This window comes from Argopecten irradians, chromosome 2, assembly GCF_041381155.1.
Source record: "Argopecten irradians isolate NY chromosome 2, Ai_NY, whole genome shotgun sequence".
Classification (NCBI taxonomy): domain Eukaryota; kingdom Metazoa; phylum Mollusca; class Bivalvia; order Pectinida; family Pectinidae; genus Argopecten; species Argopecten irradians.
The window spans coordinates 67,579,380-67,597,313 of record NC_091135.1 but is presented as its reverse complement, the minus strand read 5'-3'; positions in this window follow the sequence as shown (position 1 = coordinate 67,597,313).

Genomic DNA, 17,934 nt, shown 5'->3' with positions numbered 1-17,934 from the left:
CGTCTTATTCTGACACCTTTTGTCAAAATGCACACTTAATTTATTACATTATAACATTTTTTCCATGTTACATCACGCAATGGCCGAGTGAGACAGATTCACAATGTTGTAGCTTCGTGTCAGATCCTGTGTGCTGTAATCTCCACTATCAAGAAATCGCTACAGGTGGCTTATAATTACCTGTACATTTTTTCTGAGGTTTATAAATATATTTCATACCTGTCGGTATTGTTAGTGTATACTCCACTATAATTAGGCCGTAGAATGGTCGCTTTATAATTATAAACTGAAATATACACCACTTCTCACATAACTCTGTCTTTATTGGTAATCAGAAAATTATTTTTAGTTAGGGGGCAATGCGTTCAAAAATATGTCATCAACCGAGAACTTTAATATTTTTAATCTTTTGTTATGACGGTATACGCGGATATGATAACCATCCATGATCGTGCCTATCATCTTTAAAACTCATATTTAGCCGTGGTGGACCACACCGCCAATCAGGCCTATTATCTGTGTCGGCCTTGCTGATTGTAACTTATCAAGCGACATTCTACCCGCTTGACTGCCCCCCTTTTTATATGCTAATTGTTTGTGTAAATTGTATCTATTCGAACTTATTCGGAACACTGCTATTTTTAAGGAGCACGGATTGTTTACAGCTTCTACTCGGGCGGTTAAGTGTTATCGGGATATTGTGTTTTTGTGACAAATGTTCTTTAAACAATAACCGTATCACGAAATGTTTTCTGTCATCTTTTAGAAACAATTAGAGAATAATGTTAAATAGTATCAAAGGTTGTGATATCTTCGTCCAATTAAACCTGACAGCACTCACCTCGATGTTTAGTGCATCCCTCCCTTCAGTGATAGCATCACTCAGTTCTTTTGGAAAAAAACATACAGAGATGAAAATGTAGATTTATTGTTTTAATAATAGAAGATATGTTCTGTTCTTTTTTTCTGTGGTGTTACTAGCTTTCAATAGATTATTATTCAATAATAATTATCGCGTCAATCTTATTCACGTAACATTAATGACGTCATTTTTTCTGACACGTTCATGCATGTGCATAAATCATTGTTTAAATATGTGATTAACATAATGTTTTTGTTTGGTGGTTGTTAAGATCTTATGAGTTATATATGGTTTTAAAGAACCGAGCATACATGACCAATTAATGGATTGTATATTGAGTAGTAAAAATTACAGTAATTGTTGCCTATTACTCAATCTGTTAGAATAAATATAACAAGTAGGGGGAATTATTAATTTATAACAGCTACACAATTCATTGAATACATACTAATAGATAGGTAATATAAAACAAATTGGGTATAAATACATCTAGGTTGTAATCATTGAGTTCAAATGTAATATTCTCTGTAAATTGCCCCTTGAACCTACTTTGATGATTATAATGGTATGGAGTTAGATATAACCTGTGAATGCATTATGTAATACCGTCAATGTTACCATACAACCAACATTACGGCGAGATATTGACACAGCGAGGATCTGAATGCAGATGGATACACCAGCATTCTAATACCTGACTGATTTTTAATTAGAATTTTACATACACTTTGAGTTTGCTGCGTGTATGATTTAAACTGGAATCGAAATGTAAGAATCCAGATGGATACTCCAGCTTTCCTAGTACCACCGGTTTTTCATTTAGATGTTACATACACTTAAAATCATCATAGAACACACACCCTGGATATTGTTATAATAATCATAACAAAGAAATATCACACTGTTATCATCTAAGTTAGCATCAAATTCAACCACGGCATGCTATTTCGAGTAATTTCACTGAACTAATAAATAATTCATGCTAATTGATATTGAAATCACTTTTATAGAAGAAGAAAAATTAATAGCACATTGTATGTAGAATTACTGGGGTCAATTATTCGATAGACAGCTTGCAATACTTCAATGTTTATTTTTATATTTTGCGGAGAAAAGGTTTCCTTGCATGCTAAATGAAGTTATTTATTTATTTATTTATTTTTATTTATTTATTTATTTATTTATTGAAAACAAATGGTCGGTGTTCTTATCGAGAATGCTGTTTCCCACATTTCAAAATATAACAGAAAATTAAATTGTTTAGTGCGATACATAATTTATAACAATTTATCCATAAGTTTGATAATATTTTTCATGTAGACAATTTATCAAGCATTGCGAAAGAAAAACATTATTTGTCATTTTATTCATATTTCATCTTTTTTATAATTAGCGTCAGTAGTGATGATAAATAAATTAATGCTTATTATTTATTGGAAGCACGTACAATTGACATGTAGCAGAGAGTATATTTGAGCAGACCTGAAGAATATATGTGTTTAACTTTGTGACTGTTTGTAAACAATTCGATTGTAGTATCTAATTGCTAGACAATGGTATATACGTCTGTGTGTATTGCAATGTGCGGGAGTACATATCTCTACTGCTAAGGTGTGAAATCTCAGGTAAAACAAAGGACACTCGTTACCTGCCTAATTAAGCATGTCATACCTGGACACATACCGTAGGCGTGTGTCATCACTGGATCTATGTCCTTACATACACCTTTTTGACATTAGGTGTGTATTGGCGATTTGTATCTGACAGGTTGGTGAAGTCACTGTGTAGACGAATCGGGACATCAAACAGAGTATGGTGTACCATATGTCATTGCGGTGGCGTATTGCCACATTACGGACTATTCGGGTTTTTTATTCTCCACTAATTAAAAGTCTTTGTATTTCTTTAAAGAAAGAGAGTATTTAGTGTTTACCTTGTTCTATAAGCCATATTTAACGATTTAGTCTAAGGACACTGTCATTGTCTATTGAAAAAGTAGGTCAATATAATAAGATAAAATAAATCAGCATATCAATATTTTACAGCGGTTTTTCTATTTCCGTGTATATACAATTACAGATATACTACACTCTTTAATACTATGATTTGTAAATACCTAGTATTTCATGAAAATATCATAGAATAATAGCTTTCCAGTCTGTATGTGAAATAATTATATTCTTGTTGTTATGTAGGATATGCGAATAATTATACTCCTCACACTAAACGTTTTACATGTCTGAAATAAAAATGTTATCAGGTGAAAAATTGAAACTTCATGAAGAAAGAATTTTTTTAGCAAGTTCATAATCATGTTTTTTCAAAAATATTGATTCCAACACTATCTGATATCATATTATGTAGCTCAAGATTATGTCTAGATCCGATCCCATCGATGCATGGAATATAATATGTACCAATGATTGGGATTTTGATGATTTTTTCCTTGCAGTTATAGAGGTTATTTTTTATTTCATAATCATTGTATTGATTGTTGCTCGAGTAATACGTAACTGTATATAAGCTAACAGAAAAAAGTTTCTTAGGTCGCTTATCTCTTCTCATGTTTTATTAAGTGACGATTGATTCCTCTGTTTTTTCAATGGAATGTCTTTAACCACATATCATACTTCCCGTTTTAATGTGATCATATCAAAAGCAAGTTATAATATAAAGCGCCCCTTCATGATTAAGTATACATCTCATAACCTGTAAAACATGAATGACAAATATAATTCTGTACCATTACACTAGCCCCCCTATTTGTACGGCCAATATACACCCCGGGACCACAGGCTAAGTCTGATTGTCAACTGAGAAGGTGGCCAAGATAATACAACATAATACATAAGTTAGAGATGTAAGCGACAAGACGTACTTCATACGCGCACGGTCACACGATACTGTTGCCCAGGTGTACGCTTGTTTGAAGCTGTTTATATAAATCATTGAATGTATGAAGCGTCTTCTTTTCTGCAGAAGAGATAAGGAGTCGAGCAATTCTCTGCTCCTTTGATCTTACAGGTATAAATTTTACCTGGACAAGATTATGACAAAGACAGGAATTACCCTCCGAGTTGAAATGTGACAGAGTGAGACGCAGGGCATTTTTGGTGAAATACTGTTTATTAGTCATTAAAGATGTAAAGGGTGCGTGTGTAAACATACGGACATACATTACCGTGATTCAAGTTTATATAAACATTTTAACTGCTGGCATTAAATGTGTCGTTGGGGTAATAAAGCAACAAGTTATGGATTTTTTTTATATAAAAACTAGATATGCTATGGTTATTGTTCATAGGTATTCAGTACCGCCTCCCACAGTCTGTTTCTCCTGGTAAGGTTTGTAGATGGTACCTGCTATTCGTTATGTAGGATCGAACGAATGGACTAAATTTAGCATATATTAGATATATGGCGAAAACAAATCTCCTTACTAACGCTTTCTTGAAGGTCTTTGGTTTGGATTGGGTTATTATATTTACGTCCTATTAACAGTCAGGGTCATGTAAGGACAGCCTTCCATGTATGCGGTTTGTGCGTGTATGTAGTGCGAGGTGTATGTTTTGGGAGACTGTGATATATTCGTGTTCTGTCTTCTTGTATAGTGGAACTCTTGCCCTTTTATAATACTAAATCACTGAAGCATACTTTTGTCCACTTTTATAGACTTTGGTTTGTCTTTGCCAGTGGACAGAACCAAGAAGCCTATCCCACAGGGGGAGCGCTCAACCAAAGGCCAAAAGTGAGGTGGTGTCAAGGGAGACATTAGGAAGAGGAAAATTAATCCTAAATTAAGTCCCATTTTACGATCATACAATAGGGTCAGCATGTACAAATCTAGCACCGAAACTGCAAGACCTTCCTTAAAGGTCGGGTATGCAGTTGAAGGTTATGCTGGTATTTAGTTTGTCAAGGTTAGTAGTCGATTTCACGAGTCATACTTCCTCTTAGTATTTTATTTTTTTGATAATACTTAATAAAGTGTTATACCCCGCGTGTACATATGTAAACCAATAGTAAACACGGTAGACAAATTTTAGTGTGTATAAAGGCCATTAGAATTCTACTAAAAATTCGATAAATTTCGGAAACCTGAGTCGTGTAGAAAATGACCTTGACCACAGGTGAGCTGACACCTTTTATCCTCTATATCACCTGTCGCACGTGCCTAACTATCGTCATTCAACGTTACATCACTAGCCTCCAGACCTACGCGTATTAATATTTCTATCGCTTGAAACATTAATGGCGTTCTTCGGCACTAGAATTTCAATTCCATTATATATAATAACGTCATAAGCCAACTATGGCGTAATCTGACTCCTAGCAAAGATTATAATTAAAGACTTAAATTGCTACTTCACTTCTAACATTTCTGAAGAGATGAAATAAAATGCTTATAGTCCCGTGAAACGCTTCAGACCCAGTTATCCAGAAGCAGCAGATGCACATCTATTTAACGCATTCCCCCACAGTCGCCTCCTTACGTAAAGGACAAGTTATGGTCTCTTCCCTCGAGTTATGCTCCTGATATAGACCTTAGTTTAACTTCATGTAATAATTCCTCCGGACATCTGTTTTTTTCTGGTGATACCTGCTGGGTGAATGTTATACACGGATTATCCTATGTGTTTCTCGTGTAAAACTTCAGCTCAATTAAAATTCAATTGAGAAGGGGTCTTCCAAGCAGTTCGTAATTCTTATTGATGTTTTACGTTATGGAAATTTGCTTGTACACACAAATGTCCTTTGATGTGAAAATGATCGCGACGTTTCTGAACAAGGCGGTACAGGGAATTATCATATATATTGTTGTGAAGATGGTCGAATATGTTTATACAAGGCACAAGGGGATGATTCCGGAATTCCATCACCGTGTCCGACTCGACTACAGCTGTAGATGCCAGCCATGTGCTTCATAAGTATTCGTTTTCGTGTCACCAAATAATACTTATACAGACTATATTTTATATAGCATTAAATCTTAAACCTATTTTGTTTTTTACTAGATTTTCTTTATTATGTAAATTTGTGTACAAATTGTTAAAGCATTCTCCAAAGACCTAGGCAAAAGGCATGGAAGTACTACCTAGACACATCGTATTTAAGAAAACGAGGATTAAGCATTAATTAAATGTTGAATGAATATGTACCTATATACCTATATCTCGCTTACGTCCACTCCAACTTAATGTTAATGTAAACATAGACTTAAAAGTAGTGAAAAAGGTGTGAATATTAGAAGAATAGCAATAACAATAGGTCATATCCGGAGATAATTCACAATCCTAGCTGGCACTCGGATACCATGCCACACCGAAACATAATGTAAACCAGGCTTTTATTCCGTCTTTCTTGGTTAGGCAGGAATTTACATTCATACAGGGATATCACGTGGAAGGCATCCCTCTAGGCCTACAACATCGACATCCCATACTTCTTCGTAAATTATAATCCACATTTTTTGTTTATTATTACGTAACATTAGAATGGTGTCAGTATTCAATTTCAACAAGGTTTTTTTTTTATAAGAAATATGAAAAGGGATCAAACAACAGGCTAAGCATTTACATATTCCATGTGATACCACAGTGCATTTAATATTATATACATGTAATTTACAAACTATACTCTTTTATATATCAATTTATAGTATCTGAACAACTTATATAAGATGATTAGATAATAATGATGATGATGTATAATTCGATATTTGTTTTTTAGTTGAAAATTGTATATGTGAAAGGTACTCCTTCCACTCATGGGATACAGACCAAAAATTACATTTGCAAATAGCGATCACAGGTCATCCACCCATGAGTTTCGGGAGTCAAACACATATGTACGAATTTCAATGTATTAAAGATTTGTGATTTTTATGCCAAATAATTGAATTAAATATATGTATTTCTGGCAGAAGTTGTCCAATAAGTAATTAATACAAATGATACATTGGAATAGAAACAGTACATTGTACACATAATTAAACAATTTCAAAGTAGTTCTCACCCAAAAGCTGGGGTAGGGTTTTGGGATTGCCATTTTACATTTACAAACTAAATATACAAAATTAAATTAAAATCGATTTGTAGCTCTAATGTATTCAACAGTGGTATGAAAAATAAACTTGTTGACATTGTAATTACACTCGTTACACAATTTAAAAGTGTACTTAAGACATAATGGTTTTGGTGTAATCATATAGTATTGTTTTTTAACACAATAAGACTCTCAGTGTAAGTAGGACATTCAATGAAGTTATGTTGTGACAACTATTGAATATTGCCACAAGAACATAAAGGTGATTCAGATAAATGGTCTTTGAGAAGATGATGATAAAGATTACTAGAGCAGTTTCGAGTTTGACAGAGAATAATGTTCATATTTCGAACACCAGCATTTATATACGCATCCTTCTAGAATAATCAATTGGAGTATCGCTCATAGTTTTATTTAAAACTCGCCTAAATTGGCCTAAGGAAGTGATAGTGGTTAGGTCTACTCTTGCTGGAAGTTTATTGATGTCATTAAGTGTCGCAGGAAAAACACCTTTTTGTTCTACATAATGTAATAGTAAACATTCTTTCATTTCTGAAGTTATATCGATTATTGTTAGTCAATAAAGTATAACATTATTTTATATAAGACAATAAGTCTATGCTTCTTTCGCCAATGGGATAATGTCAGTAGAACTCTATTCTATCATTTTTATCAGTTGCTTCTCATCATTATTTTCCTTTTATCCCCCATTTTCCTGAACTGATAAACTTTAATACAAACAAATGAAAGACGAACAAGTCATGAGAAACCTACATGGAGAGAGTATCTATAATACTTTTTATTTAAAAGTATTGGAAGTCGACCATCATGATGTTCATTCGGCTGATGGACAGAAGATGATTTTTCGAACTCATAACGGGACAATATAGAATTTGTACCTGAAGTTTTATCTTATGTATATTTTTATTATTTCCTGCCAACTTTAAATACCTAATTTTCCTAATGCCAAAGACTGGGTTTACGGCGAAATAAAACAAATTATAAACCAGACTCTAAAAATGCACTTTGATTCATGTGTTGTTTTGTCAAGTCGCCGTGCTGTGGCACTTCCTCAGAAAGTACACTAGCATGAAGAACGTTAAGAAAAACTAGCCTCTAAAGCTGTCTCTTTAGAACGATATAGCCCAATAAACCAACAGTTATACCTGCAAATTCATTGCTGCAAATTTTGTAAAACAAATTTCTTCAAATAAACTACATAATGGTGTCATTTTATCAACTAGAGTGTGAACGGAATGTTAAATGTTGATGGAGTTCACACAAACTGTCTCTTCTCTTTGAGCCAATTAACAACGATGTTAGTGCAAAGATAGCGAGAGCTAAGGGAGTCATACAAATCTAAAGTGATCATATATAAACACGTTAAACGGCAGAGTTACAAAGACACACTATCTTCTTTTGCAAGTTATAAGGCAGAAGCAGAATGGTATATGGTGACTATTGACATAAATGTGTTCTAAAGTACACAAGTCATCCAATTTCTAAAGTGCTCGTAATAGTACATGGATGACTTTCGTCGAATACCATAATACAGAGAGTACTATAGATCTCGTAAACATACATCACGTATTAGCTTTGAAAAGGAGAAAAGTCTGAAGCAGGAACGATACACAATTGACAAGATTGGCATCAACAGCCATGGTTATATGAGGACGGATGACAAAGTGACATCTTCAGTCATGATTATATGAGTACAGATGACAGTGGCATCAACAATCATTGTCATATGAAGACGGATGATAGTTTTATCAACGTCCATTGTCATATGAGGACGGATGGAAGGGTGGAATCAAGAACCATAGTCATATGAGGACAGATGAGTGTTATCAACGTCCATGGTCATATGAGAACGGATGGAAGGGTGGCATCAAAAACCATGGTTATATCAGGACAGATGACAATGTGACATCATCAGCCATGATTATATGATGACAGATGACAGTGGCATCAACAACCATGGTCATAGGATGACGGATGGCATCAACAGCCGTGGTTATAGGACGACGGATGGCAGGGTGGCATTAACAGCCATAGTTATATGAGAACGGATGGCAGGGGGCATCAACAACCATGGTTATATGAGGACGGATGGCAGAGTGGCATCAACATCGATGGTTATATCAGGACGACTTACAGAGTGGCATCAACAAACATATATGACAACAAATGACAAGTGGCATCAACAGCCATGGTCAAATGAGGACGGGTGGCAGGTGGCATTAACACCCGTGGAATCAACAAGCATAGTTGTATTAGGACGGTTGACAATTTGGCATCAACAACCATGGTTATATCAGGACAGATGACAATGTGACATCATCAGCCATGATTATATGATGACAGATGACAGTGGCATCAACAACCATGGTCATAGGATGACGGATGGCATCAACAGCCGTGGTTATAGGACGACGGATGGCAGGGTGGCATTAACAGCCATAGTTATATGAGAACGGATGGCAGGGGGCATCAACAACCATGGTTATATGAGGACGGATGGCAGAGTGGCATCAACATCGATGGTTATATCAGGACGACTTACAGAGTGGCATCAACAAACATATATGACAACAAATGACAAGTGGCATCAACAGCCATGGTCAAATGAGGACGGGTGGCAGGTGGCATTAACACCCGTGGAATCAACAAGCATAGTTGTATTAGGACGGTTGACAATTTGGCATCAACAACCATGGTTATATGAGGACGGCATCAACAACGATGGTTATATGAGAACGGATGGTAGGGTGACAAAGTGCGCCTAATGGAAACACTTGTCAATATGATAGTGTATCTAAGGTTGTTAAAGACACTACAGCAACCCCCCCCCCCAAATTCGTCACATCATACAAACAACATTTACGCCAATCTTCCCACTTCCTGTGTGACTTTACATACATTGGTGTACCACGACCAAGGGACAAAGTCCAGACACAGCTTTCATCATAAGATCACCATATCGCCAATTCTATGACAAACGTGAGACGATGTAAAAGTAGACATTTAGCAGAAACTCATTGAGGAAGACTAGAACAAATAAGAGCAGCCATTCTAACGCCCTACCTTGCATGAAAGCCCTCCTGCGAGAGGACAAGATTTGTAAAAAATAACTAATTCGTTTTGAAAATAAAATATATTGTTTAAAAACTATGTTGTTGTATGATTAATGGTAGCAACAGCCGTTATTGTATAAACATGAATTTCAAAGGAGATACAAACAGTTAAGTTAGTAAATATCAATGATTCATGGATATATGAAGAACGAATCAACGAAATACAGTTGTTATATTGATTACATTCTATTAACAGCCAAGGTCATTTAGGGTATGTTCGTGTTTAACGCTTTTTTAGAGTGCAATCTACCTGACAAAAAACAAACCAGTCTTTCCATTCCTTTAAGCTGAGCGCACAAGTAAGGGTGTGAAACGAAATTAGCAAATGTGAAAAGCATATGCATATACACTCTGTCATTTAAACAGGGACAAAGGTTGAAATCGAACTAATATTAGAAATCTCGTAGAACGTACCTGCAACTCGGTTATTTAAAGACGGAAGTGATATTAGTTGTTCCTCAAGAACACAATTACTTTTTGGGATTTTAAAAAGGCAAAAGTAAAAGTGAATTATAGATCTATGATTATAAACCAATCGTTACTTGATACATTATCGACATATGGCTAGTTCATATAATGTGACAACATTAAACAAGATGTTAATGCTATATCGTTGAGTAAGAAATCAACAGATACAATTATCTGGAATTATGTTACAGTTTTCGACCTATTACGATACCATCGACTGAGTTTGGCGCCCTGTCTCTTAGTTTGTCAAATATCTCTGTAATACGCCATCGACAAGTAATATAGATGATAACAAACTGTTGATTCAAAATAATATTTGCCCTAGAATGAAGGCGAAAGGTGTCGAATTTCGAGGATTTGAAATGCTTTTAATTTGTAATGTGTTTATTGGCGGTGTCACTGGGTGTGTTCGTGTAGTTGTGACGACGGTTATATCAGGTAAGACTAATCTAGGGTGATCCGGTACGTCAGATAGACCCATTACTATCTATAAATTAGTGATAAGCTTTTATCAAAAACAGTAGCTGTACATTTAAATTAGCGGCGTTGGATCATAGGTAATGCACAATGAATAAAGCATGTGTATACTCCTTATGGTTGTCACGTGCTCGTATTATACATCAACAATAACGCAAACTGATCAAGGAGGAAGAATATATGTAGACGAGCTAACCTCATAATACTCGGTGTGAATCAGAAATCTTATACATAAAAAATACACGAACGCATAATATTAGTCTTCTAAAATATCTTATTTATAACGAATGTTTTCGTGGTATATGAAAAAAGCCCACCGCTGCCGGCTTTGCTGATGTCATGTATGATTAATAAAGAGTTATATCTCTCTCCAGTTGTGCATGAACTATTCAATATTAAGAATATGAGGCAATGTGCGTTGTAAAAAGCGAAAAGGCGATAAAAAATATTCAGAAGACGAACTAATTTGGCTTATTCAAAGTATGTATTATTACCAAAATACGCTAAAATAAGATTGCAACTCAAATGAGTATGCTAACTGTATACAAATATCAAAGAAAGAACAAATCAAGAAATTGCAACCAGCTACACTAAAACAAACATTGACGACGATTCCGTTTACCATCAGGCCCTAATTTGAGAAGGTATATGGTAATAAATGCAGATTTGCAGAAAAGTGCATCGCTAAAACATTCACTGCCGATCGCCAATAAAATTGAGAACTCGTCGAATGCGTAGCGAACCAGTGAGACGTTTCTTGTTTGCCCAATTGTCCGTGGTACACTGGTGAGTAGCTATAATTTAATTTTCTGTCTGTCGGCGTCGTGTTTCAGAATAACGAGCCATCTCCACATCTGTCCATTTATCTTTATCTATCTCAAATACCAACTTTTAAAATATGCATCAGAGGTAAACACTCAAATTTATTTTCAATAGTTACCACCAAAGTCCGTCATTTCTGTTTTGCTATCTGATCGTGGGTTTTTGTTCGACCGTGTGATATCACAAGTTCAAAAGCAAAAACACCTATAACTTAATTAGAAACAGGATGTGACCGTTTTGAAGGAAGACCTCTTCTGACGTAGTCACAACCCCGGAACTAATGATTCTCACGCTGCGCATGTGCATAGTTTGGAAACAGGGGAAGACTGTAAGCGCATGTGTGGCAAGTCATTCGATGTACCTTTGTAGAAAGAGGGGGCGTGACAGTGTACAGTAATAGATATCGAACATTGTCTTCAGTCATTGTTGAAAGGTTTTGTAAGTTAACGAGGCTCTGCACGGGGTGTATCAGAACGATTTTAGCAGAATTAATCTCTGAGATCTCAGACATTATGATACTACTTCACAAAAATATATATATTAATATATGCTATATTTGTTAATTGTGAGAGTGTGTTTATATCTTTTGAATTTACCTCATCTATTAAAACTGCCTCCCCGTACGTGCCTCAGAAGGGGTGTGGCGATCGTCGGACCAGATATCACTATTGTTTACAGAGTAAATATGTTATCTCTAGAAAATATTAAACGACTATTTCAAAGATAAACCCAGTCAATGGTATCACCCCTTCCACCGCTCCGACGTTGTCTTCAATTTCTCCAAATGTATTTGCATCTATAAACGATATCTGATAAGAAGCCCACAAGTCAAAGCTGAGTAATACGTAGAATGTGTGTTGATAGGTAGGAACAACAGCAAATACATTTCAAAATGGCACTCACATAACTGGCATACCATGTTGATGGTTTTGACAAATAGATTCCAATTAAATAAACCAAAATGGTAACACAGCCAGAAGATAAGAAGTAAAATTCGAATACGTTTTTTTTCTGTTTCTTGAAGAAAAAAGGAATAATTGCAAAAACCGTATTTTTATTTGATTGACAGTAATGTATGTCGGTAAGAAGCGGAGTATCTGTTAGCAGTAAGGTTTCATATGAAAGGTGTATCTTAATTGTGAACTAATTTCAATCACGACCCAACCTTCCGTTTATTCCATACGTATACTATTCTTCTGCGGCTTCTCGACGATAATAAGTCACAAAATGACAAGTTTTCACACAAAAACTGTGAGAAAAGTGAAAAGTTGGCTATCTCTAACAGGTGTGGTCTATCTTCACACTGATAAAAATCATCAGGCACTACTTATCATAAAGATAATATTTGTTCATTTTGATGGCATTCGCTAAAATAAGAAAAAGAGAAAAACTATATCCATATGGTTTTAAGAATTACTTATCCTCATGGTTGGTGAGCGATTTTATCTCCGTGGATGGCGGGAATTGCCGTATTTACTGTCCATGTGATCAATCTTGTTGATAGCGCCCGTCATGTAAGTTACAGAAATACGAAAAAATGCTCATTGTTTTTTAAGACTGAAGTATTATGCAATAAGTTTAGCTTCAATATACTCCTCCCATAAGTTATAAACCTCGTTGTGTTTTTCATCAGTGTACAATTTTGCAAAGAACAGCGTTACTGCACGAGGTTCTGTCTGTCAAATGTCCATATACTTACCTCCCCTTGCGAGCTCTTCAATGTTGCATTCTTTGAAGTTTTCTTTTGCGTTTGCAATATAATATAGGTCATAGGTCAATGTCACATTATGAGGAAAGTTTTAAACCTCAAACAGGATAGTTAATTACTCTGGCTTATCTAACGATTAGGCTGCTTGCATACTGTTAATTGGAATAGTTAGAAGTGTTCTAAATGATATTTGTAGAAAAATCAACGTTCGCTCTCTGAAACTGTAACGTTATGATGTAAAGAACTATCGGTAGCATACGTGTTATCACTTCTCATTAATAGCTATAAGCTCTTGGAATTTTGTCTGTCAGCAAAACAATTCCCAACCGCCGATTTGAAAAGTCGAACGAGCCGTATTGAATTTTTAAATAGTTCAAACCATTGGAAATATTGAAAGCTAAACAATTAGTTTTCGATTTGTTGATTTACATAAGTCCGTATAAAACGTACGCATATATCCTTGCTAATACTAGAAGATTAAAAAGGCAAAAAGGAATTAATTTGTTTTTCAGGGAGTATCTAATTCTTAATTCAATTTTATCCATGTCAATTCCTACTTTCGCGAAAATTAAATAAACATGAAAAAAGGAGGATATCAGTGATGAACTAAGTAATCTAGGCAGGCGTAGAGCACAGATCACTCATCAAACACGTTCATATTGAATTACTGTGAATCTTTGCTCCTTAATTATCCTTCCCACAAATTCCGAAGCCGGTGACAAACAAATGATTTTGTCTCGATTCTCGCCGAAATGTAATTGGTACACAACCTACTAGCTGATTTGCTATATGAACTTTTTAACTTCCACCTCAGCTCACTATCATGCACAATACATTATTTCTTGATAAACATTCAACTGAATGTTGATTTCCTGGCAAGGTTTTTTCGCCTTGTGATTCTTCATGTGATAGTAATCATATGTTGGAGATATCTCAGTGGCTCTAATCAAAGCCCGGGTCACTCCGAGATGGATAGGACAAGAGCTGTAATGAATCTTTTTTTCCTCATCCCAGATATCACTTTCTTAATGATTACAACGCCTCTTTCAGCCGAAAAGAAAATTGACTCGAACATCATCATCAGTGGCGAATTGTATCCTTTGACACGGCTTGGGCATTGATTAGAGCGGGACAGTGCTGGCGGACGGAGCAGGCAGGACAAACACCCCTTACTTCATTATGACAGCTCTCCACGATGATGGCCATATCATTGAAGGAGCAATTAGGATGTGTTTTCTTGGTTACGTTAATTTTCGGCCAATGTCCTTAGAAACTGATTAATTTCCCTCGACCAGATTGACCCCGGGGTTGATGAATCCTATCTCAGTGGTATATGGCGTTACAAGTTTAATATATTATCTTTCCTTGGACAACAACCAGGCAGATGCTGGTTTTTTATATCATATTGACATTTTATACATCTACCATGCGGTTTTTATGTCTTATTTAGGTTATTTAGCTATGTCAGTGGCTTTAAAAGTAAAATAGTTATCTTTCTACCAATAAACGTAGAACTTACGTGTCTTACGCATTTTATTAGCAATTATCTTACATCTAATAATGGTTATATGTAAAGTATTGCCAATCACCAAGGGTTTCCCCGATCTTACCACTACATAAATCAAAGCGTAAATCTATTTTTGCAAACATTATTGAAAACAAAATAGAGACACTAAATTGACATTATAATTATGACTATTATATGAACTCCGTCATATTGAATTTGAATATAGATATTATTTTTGAATTCGCGATGAATCATGTTCGCGCGATAACCAAAAAGATATTTCCAGCAAAATAGAAGTGATTGACAGTAACAAGGCTTCTCGTCAATCTCTGACCTTCACTGCTTTATTTGAATACTATCAACACCGATACAATAATTGGTGGGTGCTCCAGACATCTATCTCCATATTAGTGAAGACAATTTTATGGTTGACCCGAGACCTATCAGCCAGAATCATGTCTAGATCAGCCTACAGATACAGCGGTTACTAAAAATTCATTAAACCAATAATATCCCCAGACACAGCTCGGACAAAATCCAACACTTTGAACTTTAGACCTCGTGTTCTCATAAATCACCACGGAAAGTCCTAGAATATTTGTTATGTGATTGATTCAGTTTGATTAGAAATTAAACCAAGCTTCTACAAACAATCGAATCCTGTTATTTTGTAGTCACTGGACCTATGATATATCTCAAAATATTTCTAGTATACTTAAATGATATCTATAGGTTACAAAGTTCGAAAAATGGATATATAAAGGGCTAGACAGATATACATATTTGTGAATGAATTGGACAAAGACAGAAAACCAAGCGTTATGTCTGTTTCAGCTTCATTCGTTTGTTTGTTTTCATTTATTTTACTCATTGATTTTGGTTGATATTCCTTCCAACTGTATGAAATCATATTCCAAGACATGTGTCTCCGATTGGAGATCCGCAGACCATCTGGGAGCCTAAACACAGTCCGGAGTGGTTTTTGTCACTTAGAGGAAGAAAAACAGCCAGACTTTATTTACACGTGAGAATTGTCGACAAACAGTTCATCGTACATTATCTAGCAATTTGGAGCATCGATCATTGTATGGAAACACGGATGGACAAGAACCGGTAAAAATCATAGCAAATTAGGATTCGCAGATGTTAATTTGCTAATATTATCTGTAAAAGGAGGCCCTTATCGAACAGTACATATAGTCCGTCTGATCACAACAGCAGCAGTAATGTTCTTTTCACATTCCAAATTATTATTTTTCATTCGTTTCTGTAACTTACATGTTGTGTTTAAAAGTTAAAAGTAACGTTTCCCTATTTTTTTTGTCTTTTACGAAACAAAATAATTCATAATAAGAAAATAATATATAGTCATTCTAAGTTGGATACAAAGATTTTGTTTGTTTGTTTGATTAATTAACGTTCTATCAACAGCTATGGATATAAAAAAATCCAGGGAACCCTGAGAATTGCTCATAATAAGTGGATTTGATATATAACTGATGCGTTGAAGGTACCTACTGTCCCCATTGCATGATCGTTAAATGTAAAATGCGATTACATTTCAGATCTTTATTTACGTCCTATAAACATCCTGAATCTTTAAAGCCTTTTCTGTATGCGATTTATATGGTAAATTGTCTGTATTTTGTGAGGCTGAGGTATGTTTATGTTGCGTCGCTTAGCAATTATGGACACTCTTGGTCATTCCACAAGAGGCAGCATTCTTTAATATCACGCTATGTTATATAGAGTTTGCCCATGTACGATAGCTATGTAAGATAAATCTATCTCTCATATAGAGTTTGTCCATATCTAGCTCATTCTTTAATATCACGCTATGTTATATAGAGTTTGTCCATGTACGATAGCTATGTAAGATAAATCTATCTCTCATATCACGCTATGTTATATAGAGTTTGTCCATGTACGATAGCTATGTAAGATAAATCTATCTCTCATATCACGCTATGTTATATAGAGTTTGTCCATGTACGATAGCTATGTAAGATAAATCTATCTCTCATATCACGCTATGTTATATAGAGTTTGTCCATGTACGATAGCTATGTAAGATAAATCTATCTCTCATATCACACTATGTTACATAGAGTTTGTCCATGTACGATAGCTATGTAAGATAAATCTATCTCTCATATCACGCTATGTTATATAGAGTTTGTCCATGTACGATAGCTATGTAAGATAAATCTATCTCTCATATCACACTATGTTATATAGAGTTTGTCCATGTACGATAGCTATGTAAGATAAATCTATCTCTCATATCACACTATGTTACATAGAGTTTGTCCATGTACGATAGCTATGTAAGATAAATCTATCTCTCATATCACGCTATGTTATATAGAGTTTGTCCATGTACGATAGCTATGTAAGATAAATCTATCTCTCATATCACACTATGTTATATAGAGTTTGTCCATGTACGATAGCTATGTAAGATAAATCTATCTCTCATATCACGCTATGTTATATAGAGTTTGTCCATGTACGATAGCTATGTAAGATAAATCTATCTCTCATATCACACTATGTTATATAGAGTTTGTCCATGTACGATAGCTATGTAAAGATAAATCTATCTCTCATATCACACTATGTTATATAGAGTTTGTCCATGTACGATAGCTATGTAAGATAAATCTATCTCTCATATCACGCTATGTTACATAGAGTTTGTCCATGTACGATAGCTATGTAAGATAAATCTATCTCTCATATCACACTATGTTACATAGAGTTTGTCCATGTACGATAGCTATGTAAGATAAATCTATCTCTCATATCACATATGTTATATAGAGTTTGTCCATGTACGATAGCTATGTAAGATAAATCTATCTCTCATATCACGCTATGTTATATAGAGTTTGTCCATGTACGATAGCTA